The sequence below is a fragment of the Bos mutus genome, chromosome 17 (assembly GCF_027580195.1).
Source record: "Bos mutus isolate GX-2022 chromosome 17, NWIPB_WYAK_1.1, whole genome shotgun sequence".
NCBI classification, from domain to species: Eukaryota; Metazoa; Chordata; class Mammalia; order Artiodactyla; family Bovidae; genus Bos; species Bos mutus.
The window spans coordinates 65,591,589-65,612,902 of NC_091633.1; positions in this window are offsets into that span (position 1 = coordinate 65,591,589).

The following is a 21,314-nucleotide window of genomic DNA, read 5'->3' on the forward strand; positions in this document are numbered from 1 at the left end:
TACTACTATATATATGTAAACAGCAAAGTCCTGCTATGACTACATTCAATATCTTGCAATAACCCATAGTGGAAAAAATAACAAAAATATAGACATGTATAACTGAGTCACTTTGCTGTATACCTGAAAGTAACACAATATTGTAAATCAACTATACTTCAATTTTTAAAAAGTCTCCAGAATGGTTGGACATTTTAACTCTTAGGAGACAACTGAATCAAATTGTCATTCTTAAATAATTATTTATTTATTATGGATAGAGCTATATAGAGCAGTAAAAATATATATATATATATATATATATATATATACTGTTAACACATATATTGAAAAGCAGATCCTATCACCCCCATTTGGATCACACCCTCTTTACAGATACTGTTTATTTATGAGGAACCTAAGTGTGGGAAATTCTCATCCCATGAAGTTAAATGGTATTCTGATTGTTTAAAATGTCATTATAGCTTTTATTATCCCTGCACAAAGAGGGAAATGGAATTGAATCTGTGTTTATAAAATAGGCTGCAGAAGGGAAAACACTGAGTAGATTAAGCTCCATTCTTGACTTTATTATGGACGAAAACTATGTTAGCATAATCAAGAACCCATGGCTAAATTATAATTGTTATATAAAAATGATGAGTATGGGATGGCAGGCTGATTGTTAATAGCAAGTTGATGGAAGAGGAAGCTACAGAGGCTGAGGGGACCACAGCAAACCAGGCTAATGCCTGGACTGAAGGCAACCTGCTGCCTTTAGGGAATGTCAAACCCTATCTAGTGATAGGATTTCACTAGACTCCTAAAATTACTAGCAACTGCTGCTGCTAAGTCGCTTCAGTCATGTCCCATTCTGTGAGACCCCATAGACGGCAGCCCACCAGGCTCCCCTGTCCCTGGGGTTCTCCAGGCAAGAACACGAGTGGGTTGCCATTTCCTTCTCCAATGCATGAAAGTGAAAAGTGAAAGTGAAATCGCTCAGTCGTGTCCGACTCTTAGCAACCCCATGGACTGCAGCCTACTAGGCTCCTCTGTCCCTGGGATTCTCCAGGCGAGAACATTGGAGTGGGTTGCCATTTCCTTCTCCAACGCAGGCATGCATGCTAAGCCACTTCAGTCGTGTCTGACTCTGTGCAATCCTATGAACAGCAGCCCACCAGGCTCCTCTGTCCACAGGATTCTCTAGGCAAGAATACTGGAGTTGGTTGCCATTTCCTTCTCCAGGGGCTTCCCTAGCAGTCCAATAGTTGGTACTCCAAGCTTTCAATTCAGGGGGTGCAGGTTCAATACCTGGTCAGGGAACTAGGATCTCGAATGCCTCACAACTCAGCTGAAAAAAAAAGGCTTATCTCCCCATTGGTAGATATGGCACTATCTTTACTGAGGGGCTCAGAAGTTTGTAAATATTATTTACCTGTCAATCATCAGGAAAATGCAAACCAAAACCACACTGGGGTATCACCTCACACTTATTAAAATGGCTATCACCAAGAAGACAATAGGGGGCTTCCCTGGTGGCTTAGTGGTAAAAAAAATCTGCCTGCCAGTGCAGGGAACACCGGTCTGGGAAGATCCCACATTGCCTCGGAGCAACTAACATGCACCGCAACTATTGAGCCTGTGCTCTAGAGCCTAGCAACCACAACTACTGAGCCTACATACTGCACTTCCTGAAGCCTGCACGCCCTAGAGCCCAGGCTCGGTAACAAGGGAAGCCAGCTCAACGAGAAGCCCGGAGAGTGGCCCCACTGCTCATCACAACTAGAGAAAAGCCTAAGAAGCAACGAAGACCCGGCACAGCCAAAAATAAATAAATATTTTTTAAAAAAGAAGAAGAAGAAAAGAGATGAAAAGCATTGGAAATTATGTGCAGAAAACGGAACCCTTGTACATTGTTGGTGGGAATGTAAATTTGTTCAGCCACTATGGAAAACGGTATGGCGGTTCCTCAAAAATTAAAGAACTACCATATGATCCAACCATTCTATTTCTGAGTATATATCCAAAGGAAATGAAAGTAGTATATTGAAATTATAAATGTATCTGCACTCCCATATTTATGGCCTCATTATTCACAAGGGCCAAGATACAGAAATAACATTTTTGTTGCTGTTCAGCCTCTACATCATGGCCAACTCTTTGTGACCCTATGGACTGCAGTGTGCCAGGTTTCCCTGTTCTCCACTGTCTCCTGGAATTTGCTCAAACCCATGTCCATCGAGTCGGTGATGCCATCCAACCATCAGATCCTCTGTCGCCCCCTTGTCCTCTTGCCCTCACTCTTTCCCAGCATCAGGGTCTTTTCCAATCAGTCACCTCTTCGCATCAAGTGGCCAGAGTATGGGACCTTCAGCTTCAGCATCAGTCCTTCCAATGAATATTCAAGTTTGATTTCCTTTAGAATGGACTGGTTTGATTTCCTTTCAGTCCGAGGGACTCTCAAGAGTCTTCTCCAGCACCACAATATGGAAACAACTTAGGTGTTCATAAGTGGATGAATGGATAAAGAAGATGGGGTATGTACACTGGACTATTACTCAGCCAACAGAAAGAAGAAAATAGTGCCATTTGTGATCATATGGATAAACCATAAGAGGATTATGCTAAGTGAGATAAATCAGACAAAGAAAGGCTAATACTAGATATCACTTATATGTGGAATCTAAAAAAAAGGCAAAACTCATAAAAACAGAGTAGAATGGTGATAACCAGAGGCTGGGGGGAAGGGTGGGAGAATTGGGGAGATGTTGTTTGAGAACAAGAACAACTAAGAGAAAAATAAGTCCTGTAGATCTAATGCGCAGCATAGTAATTATAGTCAACAATGCTATATTGTGAACTTCAGAATTGCTAAGAGTCTAGATCTTAATTGTCCCCACCACAAAAAAGAAAGTGATGTGGTAGAGGTGTTAGGAAACCAATGGTGGCAATCATATTACAATATTGACAGTATGTCAAATCAACAGCCTGTACACCTTAAATTTCAGTTCAGTCACTCAGTTGTATCCAACTCTTTGCGACCCCATGGACTGCTGCACGCCAGGCCTCCCTGTCCTTCACCAACTCCCGGAGCTTGCTCAAACCGTCCATCGAGTTGGTGATGCCATCCAAACATCTCATCCTCTGTCATCACTTCTCACATCTTAAACTTACATGATGTTATATATCAATTATATCTCAATTGAAAAAAAAAACTTCCTGGAGAACGAAATGCCTTGAGTCTAGAAGAACAAAGAAGATAGTATGACTTGAAAGAAGGCAATTTTTCTGAAGTGTTCAAACCAAGATAGCAAAGATTGTCAAGACCTAAAGGTTAGGAAAAGCATAGGTTCTAGGGCCTACAGAACCACACAGGGGCTATATCCAATGGATAGTTGCAGGTGGAGTTGGAGAGAGAAGTGTAAGATTATCTACTGAGATGAGAAAGATCATCAGAGAGAGTGTAAAATGAAGAGGAACACAGCTACAGAGTATGGGGCTTGTGACAGGTAACAGAATGTCCCATAAGGATATCCACATTCTATTAAGTTGGTGCAAACCTAATTGCAGTTTTGGACTGTGAATTTTAAATCATTATAACAATGCTCAAACATATCTTTATTAATAAAAATAGAAACGATTAAAATCAACACATTTTTTGCCAGTGAGAAAAAAGTTTGTTTATTCCTATAGCATAAAAATCCATGTTTAGGTTTGGACGAACTCTTGGAAAGCATTTTCTGCCTCCTGTTGGCTGTGGAGGCATTTTCCCTGCAAAAAGTTCTCGAGATGCTTGAAGAAGTGGTAGTCAGTTGGCAAGAGGTCATGTGAATATGGCTGGTGAGCCAAAAGGTCGTAGTCCAATTCATTCAACTTTTGAAGTGTTGGTTGTGTGACATGCAGTCCGTAGTTGTCATGCAGAAGAATTGGACCCTTTCTGTTGATAGATGCTGCTGCTGCTGCTAAGTCGTATCAGTCATGTTCGACTCTGTGCGACCCCACAGACGGCAGCCTACCAGGCTCCGCTGTCCCTGGAATTCTCCAGGCAAGAGTATTGGAGTGGGTTGCCATTGCCTTCTCCAGTGCATGAAAGTAAAAGTGAAAATGAAGCTGCTCAGTCGTGTCTGACTCTTCGCAACCCCATGGACTGCAGCCTACCAGGCTCCTCTGTCCATGAGGTTTTCCAGACAAGAGTACTGGAGTGGGTTGCCATTGACAGATGCTAGCTGCAGGCATTGCAAGTTTTGGTGCCTCTCATCAATTTGCTGAGCATACTTCTCAGATGTAATGGTTTTGCTGGGATTCAGAAGCCATAGTGGATCAGACGGGTAGCAGACCAACAAACAGTGAGGGACCATGATCTCTTTTTGGTGCAAGTTTGGCTTTGGGAAGTGCTCTGGAGCTTCTGGGTCCAACCACTGAGCTGGTCGTTGCCAGTTATTGTATAAAATCCACTTTTTGTTGCATGTCACCATCCGATCAAGAAATGGTTCACTGTAGTTGTAAGAGAAGACACTTCAAAATGACTATTTTTTTGATTTGCCATCAGCCCATGTTGTTGTTCACTCGCTCAGTCGTATATAACTTTTGTGACCCCATAGACTGCACCACACAAGGCTTCTCTGTCCTTCACTGTCTCCCAGAATTCAGCTTCAGTTCTTCCAATAAATATTCAGGGTTGATTTCCTTTAGGATTGACTGGTTTGATGTTCTTGCTGTCCAAGGGACTCTCAAGAATCTTCTCCAACACCACAGTTCAAAAACATCAATTCTTTGGTGCTCAGCCTTCTTCATGGTCCAGCTCTCACATCCATACATAACTACCGGAAAAAAACATAGCTTTGACTTTTACAGACCTTTATTGGCCAAGTAATGTCTTTGCTTTTTAATATGCTGTTTAGGTTTGTCATAGCTTTTCTTCCAAGGAGCAAGCGTCTTTTAATTTCATGGTTGCAGTCACCATCTGCACTGAGTTTGGAGCCCAAGAAAATAAAGTCTGTCACTGTTTCCATTGTTTCCCCATCTATTAACCATGACGTGATGGGACCAGATGCCATGATCTTAGTTTTTGAATGTGGAGTTTTAAGCCAGCTTTTTCACTCTCTTCTTTCACCTTCATTAAGAGGCTCTTTAGTTCCTCTTTGCTTTCTGCCATTAGGGTGGTGTGAGCTCATGAGCATCCACTGATCAAGATTTTCCCCCTTTCCAATTTGCTTCAGATGCCAAATGACTATAGAATGGCTGACACTGAGTTCTTCAGCAACTTCTTGTGTAGTTGTAGGAGGATCATCTTCGATGAGCCTTTCAGTTGGTGGTTGTCAACTTCCAACAGTCGGCCACTGCACCCTTCATCTTCAAGGCCCTCTTCTCCTTTGCAAAACTCCTTGAAGCTCTGCTGCACTATGCATTTGGTAGCAGTTCCTGGACCAAATGCGTTGTTGATGTTGCAAGTTGTCTCCACTGCTTTACGACCCATTTTGAACTTGAATAAGAAAATCACTCGAATTTGCTTTTTGTTTAACATCACTTCCCTAGTCTAAAATAACTATAAAATAAACAGCAAGTAATAAGTCATTAAAAATATATATATATATATATAAAGAATGCAAGAAATTAAATTAAAATGAGGTATAGCATAACCACATTTATTTAAGAATATATTCCAATATCAAATGGCAGAGAGCAACAATAGAAAACCTCAATTACTTTTGCACCAACCTAACAATCCCTGGAACCATGTGAATATATTAATTCATATGGAAAAAGGACTTTACAGATGATTATATTAAAAGATCTTGAGATGGGATATTATCCTGCGTTAAATATTTAAGCCCAGTATAATAACAAATATCCCCATATGCAAAAAAGAAAGGCCGAAAGTATAGAGTCAGTGAGAGATTTGAAGACGCCACCCTGATGGCTTTGAAGATGGAGGAAGAGGCCACAGGCCAAGGAATTCAGGAAGTGTCTAGAAGCTGAAAAAACGAAAGAGATTTTCACCTGCAATCTCCAAAAGGAACACGGCCCCACCAATGCCTTTATTTTAGCCTAGTGAAACGCATTTTGGAATTCTGACCTCTAAAAATGTAAATGAATTTGTATTGTTTTAAGCCATATTTTTTTGTATAAAAAGGTATGTATATTGCCACCTTCTTCATATATGCAGCTAGGCTCAAATATAGAAAATGACATTTTGAAGCCATAACTGCCTAATTCTGTTGTTCTTACCATTGGCCATTCTCAAGAATCACCTTTTGTAAATCCCAGTGCCCCCGCCAATTAAATCAGAATCTTGAATAAGACCCAAGCATCAATAGTTTTTACAGCTTCCCAGGTAATTACAATATAAGGCCTAGTTTAAAACCACTGAACTTTTTTTTTTTTTCCAGCCTTGCAGGATCTTAATTCCCTGACCAGGAATCAAACCTGCACCCTTGACAGTGGAAGCATAAGAGTCCTAACCACTGAACTAATTTTTATTTGATTAGCATATGATTGTGCTTACTCATGACTTCTGTGATGATATATGTGTATATATGTATAATGAAATATGTTTATGTTAATTAAAAATAAGCTGTATTAATATAAAGATTTTAGTGTCACTCAGATTATTAGAAACCACCTGGAAAGTCTCTAAATCTGGACAATCTGGATCATGTATTTCTAGCCCAAAAACAACAGTCTTCTAAATCAGAGGGAGAACAACTGAGAGCTCTGTGTAAATAGAGAATGACAGAGAGTTGCTAGATTTCATATTAAAAGCAAGACAGAAACAGTGTCGACTTCAAAATAATTTATTTCTAAAGCAAAATGTAGTAAGAAATTAGCGTTTAGGAAAATGCAGTTTCCAAGATCTAAACATGAGATTACTAAAAGTCTGTGATCAACAACGATGGAAGAAATAGAAAAAAAAAAAAAAAAAAAAAAAAAAAAAGAGAAATAGCTGAGGGAAATTATTTTATGTTGTAAAGTAAAATGAAAAAGTCTTTATTCCTCTGCTAAATTCAGTTTCTTTTCATGGGAAGTTACAGAAGTTAACAAATGATAGTTTAACGTTTGTGCCTTTAAGCTTTAGAAAAACAAAATGTATTTTGCTTATGTCATTTTAACCACTTGAGAAAAATCTCATACAGAAAGTAACACAAACCAGTACTGAGACAGGGCTAGTTCCGTGAGTCATACTTGTAGAAGCTTAAAAGGCAAAGAAAAAAACTATTGAGGTCCTGGAAAAATGAGGTAAGATGAACTTCAGTGGAAACAAGTATGGTAAGCCACCCCCGACTATAATACATTTATGTCAGCCTTCTGTTTTGTTCTTTACAGATGGATGAGAATTAAGAATAGAAAATAATTTTTTTTTTTTTAATTCTCCCTCAACCATTGTTAAATGAGGCGGTAGAGTACAAAACGAGCAGAACAACTGAGCAAACAAATTTTGTGGGTTTTTTCCCTCAGGTTCCTAAATATTTGACTGCTAAAAAACCAAAGTGAATTCACTTTTTTTTGTACTATTAGTTAATTCTGAATTGTGATAACTCAGTCAAGGTAGGTAAATCTTACCTTTTCAATAGGAAGAATAAAAGAAGACCAGAGACATCTTCTGAGTTTTTTATCCCAAATCCAGAGATTGTTAGTACATCTGGGTGTGTGTGAAGAACTTTCGGTGGCCATGAGTAAAAGCAAAGAGACTATTTAGGATAACACTTACGTAGCCTACACAAGATGGAGGCAGAAAGCAGAAAGGAAAGAATTTAAGATATATTTCTAAGATAGAACTAACAGGATTTGCTGATGCCCTGTACTCAGGCTCCTCTCTTAGGAACCGCATGGACCATAGCCTGCCAGGCTCCTCTGTCCACGGGATTCACCAGGCAAGAACACTAGAATAAGATGCCATTTCCTTCTCTGGTGTATTGGATATTTGTAGGCAAAGATGAAAGAAAGGGAGCAATGAAAAGCAGCTTCTACTTCTTGACTTGAGCTCTTGACTTGACTTCTTGATTTGTGGATATGCATTTGCCTGAGGTGGGGGCGACTGGAGTTGGGTTGGGAGAAAAGTTGGCAGTGAAATCAAGGACTTGCTTCACTCACTCGTTACTACCATAGCTCCCGAAGGCATTTTAATTTATTTTTTTCTCCCCCTCTAGGTGGATGGTGAAGAGGAAACCCCAGATCAAGCCTGGAGCTCTCTGAAATATAAAGGCAGGTGAGAAGAGAAGGAACTAATAAAGGAGATTGAGAAAGGGAAGGCCAACAAGGTAGATGAAAAACAGGAGTGGGGAGCCACAAAAGCCAGGAGAGGGAAGCAAGTCAGCAAGGAGGAAAATGATCAGGGCATGATTGTGCTTACTCATGACCCTGGTTAATATGGTATTGGCTCATGGAAAATTCTGAGACATCTCTGTACCGGTGGCTGCACCTGTGAAAGAATGGGCTTTTGTGTCACAGCTACATTCACATGTTCAGTTCACCCCACCCTTGCTCCCCACAGAATGTCGTTATCTGTGCCAAAATTGATGATGGTACATTTATTATTCCTCTTATGGTATTTTTCTCTTCTACTTTATTTTTTTTTTCTCTTCTACTTTAAACAACAATGAAGGGCCTTACATTAAAAAGTAATGCACATGCCAAAAAAAAGAAAAAACAAGAAGACAAAAATAATGCATGTTAGTTGAAGAAAGTTTGGGAAAATGTAGGGAAAAAAAAAGTCTAAAAAAAAAAAGAACTACACCCATTATTGCAACACCCATACATCTTTGACCCTTGGTGTACAAATGTAGCCCCATAAATAAATGATTATTATAAAATTGGAATCAGGTGAAACATACTGCTTGTAGCCTTTTTTTCACTTAGAAGTGTATCACTAAGATTTTCTGTGTCACTAATCTTTTAAACGTGACCTTAAAAATAGCTGTATATTACTACTTTATTTGACTTTTCAGGTGACTCAGTGGTTAAAAAAAAATAGGCCTACCAATGCAGGAGACTCAGGTTCCATTCCTGAGTTTCAAAGTTCCCCTGCAAGAGAGGAAATGGCAACCCACTCCCGTATTCTTGCCTGAGAAAGCCCATGGCAGAGGAGCCTGGTGGGCTACAATCACAAGAGTGGCACGACTGAGTGCAAAAGAAGAAGGGGGCAGCAGAGGATGAAAAGGTTAGATAGTGTCACCAACTCATTAGATATGAATTTGAGCAAACTCCTGGAGACAGGGAAGGACAGGGAAGCCTGGTGTGCTGCAGCTCATAGGGTTGCAAAGAGTCAGACATGACTAAGTAACTGAATAACAACAAATGGTACCCTAAAAGCAATTAGTGCTCAGTAAATGTAAGCCGTTATAACAATAATTAAAGCGCATGTTGTTAATTGACTGTACTTTTAATTTTTTGAAAAAATTATAAACACTTTCTGATCAATAAAGCTATCTACTGTTCTGTTTACCAGCTATTCTGGCATTCGGACCCTGCATATAATTTTTGATTCGATCACAAATTTCATTAGTTTCTTGGATCCAAAGAGGTAACTGTTGACAATGGGTTTTTCTTTGTTCACTTAGGCCATTAGGCATCCATAAAGCCAAACTGTTTAACTGATCTTTTTCAGAAAATTTCAAATCACAAATGAACAGTGCTTAACAGTGCTAAGCACGTGAACAGTGCTTATCTGATAAAATACATCAACAAGAATCTAGGACTAAACACGACAAAGGAGTAGAGACTCCTGCCCTGCCTGCTAGGCTGTCAAAGCTGCCTGCTTCCTCTAGGCCACTCTCTGTAGGGAATGAGAGGCAAGAAGGCTGAGCAAAGTTCACCCGCACCGAGAATCTCCTGAATTCTGTTCTGCCTGAAACAGCAGCTGCACTCGCCTCCGGCACGTCCCCAGCAGCTCACAGACTATGCCCTGCAGCAGGTTTCCAATCTCACCAGATCCTTTTGCTCCTCCATCAAGAAAGAATTATTCCGACTTCTTTTGGAGTAAGCTGAGTTCTCACTCACCTCTTGGTCCCTTTTTTAATCACTGAAAATGCTTCAGGGTTCCTACTCATGAAGTATTTAAATCAAAAGTTTTGGATAGTTTTTTTGTTTTTTTGGTTTTTTTTTTGGAAAAATGCAGGAGCAACCAGACAGCCTTCCTACTCCACCTCCACCTCCTTGAATAAAACTCTTATTTTGTGGACTGGGGGTTATCTACCGTGATCTCTTTCTCCTGCGTTCTTAGCGTGCCAACGAGAAAAATTACGGGTACTGTGTTTACACAGCCTGCATTTCTGTTTACAAAATCTCTCTGCAGAGTTTGCGAAGTTGGTTGTTTGTTTCGTTTCTTCCTCCCCCCCCCCACCCCCCCTTTTCTCCTGGCTGCACCTGTCAATCCGACTCTAACCATCAGCCAATGAGCACCAAGGTCTGAAGCCAGTTTCCGACAGGGGAAGTCAGGGGGTGAGGTACCCATCAAACTGGTTTGACTGCTTGAAGATGGCTGGTTACCCCAGTTTTAGCAAAAAAAAATGGAAACGACAAAATAACCTCACTGTTTGGATTTCTCAGTGCAGAAACTGAATTTGAGGCCTGTGAATGACCACTAATACGCTTTTATTTTTTAACCATTTTAGGACTGCCGTGTTGACAGAGCTCTAGAGAGTTGCATTGTTCTTACAAATAGTACAGACTCTATTATACCCTCTCAGAATTAAAGAGTTAGGTTTCCAAGAACCTAACCGATTGCTGGGCCACTTTGACAATGAAGAAAATGAGTCCCCTGGGTTAAATAAAAGGTATTGAATCTAAGGACCCCTGAATCCATTCCATTTCAATGCTGGCATTTAGCTTCCTGATTTAGTAGAAATGAAAGGGAAGAATATACTTAAATAAATATTCTCATTCTAGTTGCCTAAAGAATTCATTTCAAATAATGAGAAAGAGTTTAATTCTATTTGGAGTCCATTTTGTATATTCTTATTTAATTTCTCTGAGTCTCATTTTCTTCATCTATAAAACAGGACTAATAAAACCTATGAAATGGATTGTTCCAAGGATCAAGCAAGGAAACAATTACCACTAGATATGGTAACCACTTTTAAAAGAAAGTTTTTATATATATAACATAATGAGTAAATGGGCTTCCCTGGTGGCTCAGAGGGTAAAGCGTCTGCCTGCAATGTGGGAGACCTGGGTTCGATCCCTGGGTCAGGAAGACCCCCTGGAGAAGGAAATGGCAACCCACTCCAGTATTCTTGCCTGGAGAATTCCATGGACGGAGGAGCCTGGTGGGCTACAGTCCACGGGGTCGCAAAGAGTTGGACACGACTGAGCGATTTCACTTTCACTTTCTGTGGAAAGATATGAACAATTCTTATCTTCAAGGTCACCTTTAGTTACCTCTCCTTTTCACATCCACAAAATACTGCTTATGCTTCTTATCAACACTCACCTTATTCTGCTTTGAGTTTAATTACTTGCTTATCCTGGTGGCTCAGAAAGTAAAGAATCTGCCTGCAATGCAGCAGACCGGGGTTCAATTCCTGGGTGGGAAAGATACCCTAGAGAGGGGAACGGCAACCCACTCCAGTATTCTTGCCCGGAAAATCCCATGGACAGAGGAGACTGGCAGTCTATAGTCCCTGAGAGTTGGACAGGACTGAGAGTCTAACACTTTCACTTTCGCTTGCTTACCAATCTCTTTCCTCCACGAGACTGAATTCTTTGAGTCTTTCCCCCCTGACAACCTCTGGCATGATGTCTTGGATGTAGTACATTTTCCATAAAAGCCTGCATTGAAATGATAGAAGCTGAACATAGAACCTGTTGTAGGATCTCGCTGTTTCCCATTGGTAGTCATGTCCTGACTGGAGCCCTTTTTTTATTCTCTGTCAGTGGAAAACGGACCAGAGGAGGGAGTGCTGCTGCTGCTGCTGCTAAGTCGCTTCAGTCGTGTCCGACTCTGTGCGACCCCAGAGACGGCAGCCCACCAGGCTCCCCCGTCCCTGGGATTCTCCAGGCAAGAACACTGGAGTGGGTTGCCATTTCCTTCTCCAATGCATGAAAGTGGAAATTGAAAGTGAAGTCGCTCAGTCGTGTCCAACTCTTAGGGACCCCATGGACTGCAGCCCACCAGGCTCCTTGGCCCATGGGATTTCCCAGGCAAGAGTACTGGAGTGGGGTGCCATTGCCTTTTCAGAGGAGGGAGTACAGCTACCATCAAAATGAGTTGGTAAGGACAGCCTTTTAAGAAAGACAGAAGATTAAATTGTTAAATGCAGAGAGCTAGGGAAGGATGAGGGCTCTGTTAAGTGATAAGCAAAAGCCAGCTTACTGTAGGCTTGAAAGTGAGTGGTGGTGGTTTAGTTGCTAAGTCGTGTCTGACTCTTGCAACCCCATGGACTTTGGCCTGCCAGGCTCCTCTGTGCATGGGATTCTCTAGGCAAGAATACTGGAGTGGGTTGCCATTTCCTTCTCCAGGAGATCTTCCTGACCCAGGAATCGAACCCAGGTCTCCTGCATTGCAGGCAGAGTCTTTACCAACTGAGCTACAAGGGAAGCCTCAAAAGCCTTAAAAGTGAGTGGGTGGTGATAATTGGCTGGAAGACAGTACAGGTTATAAACTTTCTGCTTCAGGGTTGAGCTCAGGTCCAGGATGACGCATCCTTGCTCTCCACAAGTCTACTCTCCAGCCACGCCAGCTGTATCACAGCTGCTTTTTTATACATAGTGATTTCCCATCTGCGGGATTTCCTTCTTGGTCACCCCAAATGACCTGAAGCTCCCATGTCAAGTACCCTGAAACTCAGAAGTCTTTTCTCAATTGCTCCAGCTTAATATGTTCTGTTTTGCCCTGAAATTGATAACATGCAAGCTTTATTTTTTAACAAATTATTTATTTAATTGGCTGCACCAGGTCTTAATTGTAGCACATGGTTTGATTTCCTCCTCCCCCCCCCCCCACCACAGGCTCTAGGCACACGAGCCTCAGTAGTTTAGCACCTAGGCTTAACTGCCCTGCAGCATGTGAAATTTTTCCCAACAAGGGACTGACCGGTGTCCCCACATTGGCAGGTATTTTCTTAAGCACTGGAACGCCAGGGAAGCCCAGCACGTGGGTCTCCAGTTGCAGCATGTGGGATCTAGCTCCCTGCCAAGGATCAGGCCCAAGCCCCCTGCATTGCTGCTGTTGTTGTTCAGTTACTAAGTTGTGTCTGACTGTTTGTGACCCTACGGACTGCAGCACACCAGCCTTCCTTGTCCTTCGCTATCTCCCAGAGTTTGCTCAAACTCATGTCCATTGAGTCAGTGATGCCACCCAACCATCTCATCCTCTCCTGTCTCCTTCTTTTGCCTTCAACCTTCCCCAGCATCAGGGTTTTCTCTATTTAGTCAGCTCTTCGCATCAGGTAGCCAAAGTAATGGAGCTTCAGTTTCAGCATTAATCCTTCCAACGAATATTCAGGGTTGATTTCCCTTAGGATTGACTGGTTCAATCTCCTTTCAGTCCAAGGGACTCTCAAAGCCTTCCCTAGCACCACAATTCAAAAGCTCCCCTTGCATTGGGAGTGGTCTAAGCCCTGGACCACCAGAGAAGTCTCGGTTACATGTAAGATTTTTGATGGCACTAAATACATTCAGCCTAGTACTAGAGTTAGGTAAATGTATCCCTTATCAGTCTGTAAGGGATAAACAGACTTTAACACATACTAAATCTTCTTTTCATCATATTAAGATACTACTTATTCATATGATGCTATATAATGAGTGTTATAATTGTCTTAAGTAGATTCAGACAAGGAATTATAAGTCAGAAAAATTAAATCAAGACTTTTATAATTTCATTTTAATCCAACAAACATGTACTGAATATCTTTTGTGTGCGAAACATTGTACCATCAAGGAGTTTACGATCTAATGCATTAGTCTGCAAACTTTTTAAAATAAGTATTCAGTAAATATCTCAGACTTTACAGACCATATGATCTCTGTCCCAACTATTTAACCCTGTCACTGCAATGAGAAAGCAACAATAGATACTGTTTAAACCAATGAGAGTGGCTGTATTCCAATAAAATTTTATTTATGAACCCTGAAATTTGAATGTCATAAAATTTTCATATGTTATGATACATTATACTTCTTTTGATGTTTTAAAAAACAGGCCCCTACCCAAGTAGAGGATGGTATTTCCATGCCCAGATGGGTCAGAACCAGAGGGTTGATGATTAAGATTCCACTACCCCGTTAGCTCACAACCAACCGATCAGAAGAAAGTCAGGCACCCTGTAGCCCTCATCCCATATAGTAGCCTTTATAATCATCATGGAGTTCAAGTGTTTTGAGCACAAGTCATCTGTTCTTGCCTGGCCGTGGCATAAAACTTCCTCTCCTCCAAATTCCAATATTTTAGTTTGTTTGGCCTCACTGTGCATCAGCATACAAAATTAGGTTCAACAACAGAAGTAACTTTGAAGTTCTATTCTTGATACTAAAACAATCTATTATTTTGCTGCTGTTTTGACAGGATTTGTGACTGACTTGTGGCTTCCCCAGGTGGCTCAGTGGTAAAATCTGCCTACCAGTGCAGGAGTAGAGGAGACGCAGGTTTGAGCCCTGGGTCAGGAAGATCCCCTGGAGGAGAAAACAGCAACCCACTCCAATATACTTGCCTGGAGAACCCCATGGATAGAGCAGCCTGCCAGGCTACAGTCCATGGCGTCACAGGAAGTCGGACACGACTGTGTGACTGAGTATGCACGCATGTGACTTATGCTACTGACTTAGAGTTTGTAGACTTATTCACAGAATATTTATTCAGTGCCTACCTCATTCTCAGCACTGTGCCAGGAACTGAGGACACAACTGTGAGGAGTCAGAAAAGAGGACTGTTCTCAAGAAAAAAAAAATCACTGTTTTTCAGCTACCATTGTAAAATAATTCAAGAATTATCAAAGGACGCTAAAACCATTGGATGAAAAATTGTTAAAGAAATAAATATTCACATGTTTTCAAAATATCGATATTAACTATCAAGTGGTAAAGGTGTTTTTTTCAGATGGGACAGCTTTCTATTTAATGTTCATTTGATCTCTAATTTGTACATTATGTAGCACTTTAAAAGTCTAGATTTAGGGAGAAAAGACACAGTTCATGCCTTGGAGGAGTTTACAGTCTGATTGGAGCAGTTGTTTATTTTGCCTGTTGTTCAGTAAAGGCATTTTTAGAAGGAAGCAATCTGATAGACCCTGTCTTAACCAAATGGCCCAACAGCATCACCAACAAGAGCACAGACTAACCTTAGGTCTCCTGATCTGATGCAGTAAGTACCTCGTCACTACATGGGCTTCCCAGGTGGCGCTGAGTGAGTGAGTCAAAGTAGCTCAGTCGTGTCCGACTCCTTGCGACCCCATGGACTGTATAGTCCATGGAATTCTCCAGGCCAGAATACTGGAGTGGGTAGCCTTTCCCTTCTCCAGGGAATCTTCCCAACCCAGGCATCGAACCCAGGTCTCCCGCATTACAGGCAAATTCTTTCCCAGCTGAGCCACAAGGAAGCCCAGGTTGTGCTAGTGGTAAAGAACCCGCTTGCCAGTGCAGGAGAGGCAAGAGAGGTGGATTTGATCCCTGAGTCAGGAAGATCCTCTGGAGAAAGGCATGCCAACCCACTGCAGTATTCTTACCTGGAGAATCCCACGGACAGAGGAGCCTGGCGGGCTACAGTCCATAGGGTCACAAAGAGTCAGACACAACTGAAGCTACTTAGCACATCACATTAATATTCTTGCCAAAAATAGATCAGTAAAGATTCTACAAGACAAGGAGCCTGAGCATTCCCTGGTGGTCCAGTGCTTAGGATTCGGCATTTTCACTGCCTCGCCCTAGGTTTGGTCCCGACATTTCAATTCTGCAAGCCATGCAGTGAGATGTAAAAAAAAAAAAAGAATAAAATGTCTTAGCATAAACTTAATCAAGGAGGTAAAAGACCTATACTCTGAAAACTATTAAGCACTGATGAAGGAAATTGAAAATGGAAAAATATCCCATGCTGTTGGATTAGAAGAATTAATATTGTTAAAATTTCCATACTACCCAAAACAATCTACAGATTTAATGAAATCCCTATCAAAATGCCCGTGATATTTTTCACTGAAAAATAATCCTAAAATTCATATAGAATCACAAAAGACCTTAAATTACTGAAGTAATCTTGAGGGGGGAAAAAAAGACTATACTACAAAGTCACAACAATCAAAACACATGCTACTTACCAGCACAAAAGCAGACACGTAGATCAATAGAACAGAACCAAGAGCCCAGAGTTAAACTCAGGCACCTATGGTCAATTAATCTATGACAAAGAAGGCAAGAATATACAAGGAATGGAAAAAAGACAGACTCTTCAACACGTGGTATTGGGAAAACTTGACAGCTATTTGTAAAAAAAATGAGATTAGAACATTCCCTTGCACCATACACAAAAATAAACAAAGTAGTCTAAAGATATAAATGTGAGACCTGAAACCATAAAACTCTTAGAATAGAACATAAGTGGAACACTTTTTGATGTAAATCATAACAATATTTTCTTGGACGAATCTCCTTAGGCAAATAAGTAAAATAAGAGCAAAAATTTAAAAATGAGACCTATTTTTTAAATAAAACTTAAAAGCTTTTGCACAGCAAAAGAAACCATTCACAAAATAAAAAGACAACCTATAGAATGAGAGAAAATATTTGCAAATGATGTAACTAACAAAGAGGCAATATTAAAATGTATAAACAGCTCATACAACTCAATATCAATAAAACAAACAATCCAAAAATGGGTACAAAACCTGAAAAGATATTTCTCCAGAGAAAACATACAGATGACTAATAGGCACATGAAAAGATGCTCAACATCCCTGATAATTAGAAAAATGCAAATCAAAAGAAGAAAGAGACATCACATCTGCAAGAATGGTTATCATCAAAATGTCTACAAATAACAAATGTTGGAAAGGATGTGAAGAAAGGTGAACCCTTGTACATTGTTAGTGGGAATATAAATTGGTCCAGGCACCATGGCAAACAGCATGAAGTTGCCTCAAAAGAACTAAAAATAGAACTACCTCCTGCATGCGTGTAAGTCATTGCAGTTGTGTCCGACTCTTTGCAACCCTATGAACTATAGTCCACCAGGTCTGTGGGATTCTCCAGGCAAGAACACTGGAGTGGATTGCCATTTCCTTCTCCAGGGGATCTTCCTGACCAAGGGTTGAGCCTGCGTTTCCTGTGGCTCCTGTACTGCAGGCAGATTCTTTACTGCTGAGCCACATGGGAAGCCCAAGAACTAGCAATTTCACTCCTAGGTAAATATCCAGAGAAAACAAAAACGTTAATTGGAAAGTATATATATACCTCAATGTTCATAGCAGCGCTATTTACAATAGCAAACACAGGGAAACAACCCAAGGGTCCGTTACAGACAAATGGATAAAGAATACACACAATGGAATATTACTCAGCGGTAAAGAGGAATGAACTTTTGCCATTACAGCAATGTAGACGGACCTGGAGAATATTTTGCCGAGTGAAACAAGTCAGGAAGAGAAAGAAAAGTACTTTATGATATAGAAAATAATACAGGTGAATGTATACGCAGATCAGAAAAAGACTCAGATACAAAGAACAAACTTGTGGTTAATAAAGAGGAGAGAGAGGTGGTGAGGGATAAAATAGGAGTATGAGATGTATAAATATAAACTGCTATGTAAAAAATACACAAGCAACAAGGATTTTTGTATAGAATAGGGAATGATAGCCATTATCTTGTGATAACTTATGATGAAGGGTAATCTGTGAAAATACTGAATTACTATGCTATACACCTGACACTAATATAATATTGTAAATCAACTATACTTAAATTTCAAAACAAGAAACAATTGGAAAAAATTGAACATAGATTATATACTAATAGTATTATGGCAACTTAAAATATTTTAGAGTGATAATAGTATTGTTATGCAAGAAAGATTTCTTGTTCTTAGGAGCTTCAAGTTGAATTACTTAGGGGTGAAGTATGATATCTGCAACTTTCAAATAGTTCAGAAAAATATAAACATACAAATATAAAGACAGAAGTAGAGCAAATGTGATAGAATGCTAACAATTGAAGATCAGGTGAAAGGTATTTAGGTGTTCATTGTACTATTCTTTAGGTTTGAAATTTTTTAAGTAGAAATTTGGGAAATTTTTTTAAGAAAGAGAGCTAAAACAAACAAAAATCCCTGTTCCACGAAAATTTACATCCTAACAAATAAGTAATATATAACCGTTTACAGATTATAATAAAATTCAGTGAAGAAAATAAATGTGACATGACAATGAGTAGTTGAGTAGATGGGAGCCTATTTTGGAGATTGTGTTCAGAAAATACCTTCTCTGCAGAGGTGTTATTTCAGTTGAGACCCTCCAGGTCAGCCAGCTGAGTTAAATGCCAGTAGGAAAAGGATCCCAGGATTTTAAGTTAAGGAAACATTGATTGCAAATGTGTCATGAAATAAATCGGAGAGGTGCAGGCAACAGCCATATTACACAAGGCCATAGGCCATTGTTAAAGGATTGGATTTTCTTCAAAAATTCAATGAGAGATGTCTGCACAACTCTGTGAGTTGTATACTTTAAAAAGTAGTATTTTGTGATATGTGAACTGTATCTCAATAAGAAATTATTTAATAAAAATAAATTCAATAAGAATCCAGTGAAGATTTTAAGTAAGAACATGATACGACCTCGTGGTTTCCCTCATGGCTCAGAATTCACCTGCAACGTGGGAGACCCAGGCTTGATCCTTGGCTCGGGAAGATCTCCTAGAGAAGGAAATGGGGTAGAATTCCGAGGATAGAGAAGCCTGGCAGGCTACAGTCCATGGGGTCCCAGAGTCAGACACAAGTGAGCGACTAACATTTTGACGTGATGTGACCTAATTTACCTTTAAAAGCTCACTGTGGCTGACTGCAGCTTTCCTAAGTCACACTGCCTTGTATTAAGGTTCCAAATGTGTCTGATCTCTCTAGCAATTTGTAAATGCTGGACTCGTGGGATCAGCACGCAATATAACTTCAGAGTGTCAAGCCCAGCACCTTACTCATGTTTTACGTTCAGAAAATATATGCTAAATGAAATTATTAACAAAGAGAAAACTGCATCTCAATGATAACCATATATTCTTTATGGTTTACATAATTTACACTTTTGGAATCAAGAAATCAGTGTCCAAATATATATTCAATATGGAAACAGTGAGAGATTTATTTTCTTGGACTTCAAAATCACTACAGATGATGGCTGCAGCCATGAAATTGAAAGACACTTGCTCCTTGGAAGAAAAGCTATGACCAACCTGCTGCTGCTACTGCTGCTAAGTCGCTTCAGTCGTGTCCCACTCTGTGCGACCCCATAGACTGCAGCCCACTAGGCTCCTCTGTCCCTGGGATTCTCCAGGCAAGAATATTGGAGTGCATTGCCATTTCCTTCTCCAATGCATGAAAGTGAAAAGTGAAAGTGAAGTCACTCAGTCGTGCCCAACTCTTAGCGACCCAGGGACTGGAACCTACCAGGCTCCTCCGTCCATGGGATTCTCCAGGCAAGAGCACTGGAGTGGGGTGCCATTGCCTCCTCCGACCAACTAGACAGCATACTAAAAAGCAGAGACATTACTTTGTCAACAAAGGTCCGTCTAGTCAAAGCTATGGTTTTTCTAGTAGTCACGTATGGATGTGAGGGAATTGATACTTTTGAACTGTGGTGTTGGAGAAAACTTTTGAGAGTCCCTTGGACTGCAGGGAGATCCAACCAATCCATCCTAAAGGAAATCATTCCCGAATATTCATTGGAAGGACTGATGCTGAAGTTGAAACTCCAGTACTTTGGCCACCTGATGCGAAGAACTGACTCATTGGAAAAGACCCTGATGCTGGGAAAGATTGAAGACAGGAGGAGACGGGGATGACAGAGGATGAGGAGATTGGATGGCATCACTGACTCGATGGACGTGAGTTTGAGCAAGCTACGGGAGTTGGTGATGGACAGGGAAGCCTGGCGTGCTGCAGTCCTTGGGGTCACAAATAGTAGGACACAACTAAGCAACTGAACTGATCTGATTGATGGTTTATAATCCATTTCAAATATCACTGATATAAACACTCCAAGAGAGTTCCATCCAGTCATGATATTGTTTATAACATCTAATTTTATTTTTGCATATTTTGCCACCTTTTTCAAGTTTCCTACAGATGAACTTGTAATACTTTTTTAATATTTATTTTTTATATTTTAAAAATATTATTTGACTGCATGCATGCTAAGTTGCTTCAGTCCTGTCTGACTCATTGCGACCCTGTGGACTGTAGCCTGCCAGTCTCCTCTCGCATTCCCTTCTCCAGGGGATCTTATAGACCCAGGGTTCGATCCCTTGTCTCCCGTGTCTCCTTCATTGCAAGTAGATTCTTTACTCTGGGTCACGGGGGAGTCTGCCGGGGTCCAGTCCTGGTGGATCCAGGGAATTCGAAGCGGGGACGGCGTCGGTGAGGATCAGGAAACAACTGCTTAATTAAATGTTAATTAAGGATATAAAGAGTAATAGAATAAGGATAGCTCAGTGAGGAAATTCAGTGGAGAAAAGAGGCTGAAATAAGGATAGCTCAGTGAGGAAATTCAGGGGAGAAAAGAGGCTGAATAATTCAGCCAGAAGGTGAGAGAAAGAACGACATGGGGAGACCAAGTTTCCGTGAACAAGGCCCACACTTTATTTTCCAAAGTAGTTTTTATACCTTAAATTATGCATAGAGGATAATGAAGGAAGGGGTAGAGTCACGCAGTAAGCCAGGCTTTCTTCCTGCAGACTTATCATATGCAAAAGTTTAGGTGATTTGCATCATCTTCTGGCCCGGAGGCCTGTTAACATTTTAAGACCCTTTCTTCAGAAAACTTATTTTTCTCTAAAGGTGATTGGTCAGGAGCCACCCTCCAAAAGCATTAGATAAAGTTGCATTCCTATAGGGCAAAGGTGTGGTGGGCTATAACAAGAAAAAGAATTAACTCAAGGGTCCCAGGTTACAAACATTAAAGCTACTACTTACACCAATTATATTAATCAATACACTGCCAGGGACACAGCAGGTAAGGGATATGGAGACTTAGCAGCAAACATTGGCCCAACAAGTGAAAAACCCTTCACCAATACAATTTCTAATCAATCTTTTAACAGCTCAAAGGAATCTGTACTTAGACAGTTCAGAACATTTCATGCCTCTCACAGTTGGGAGGCTCTGAGCAATCACATGTGGCTGGAAAAACCTATTCAGGCAGGC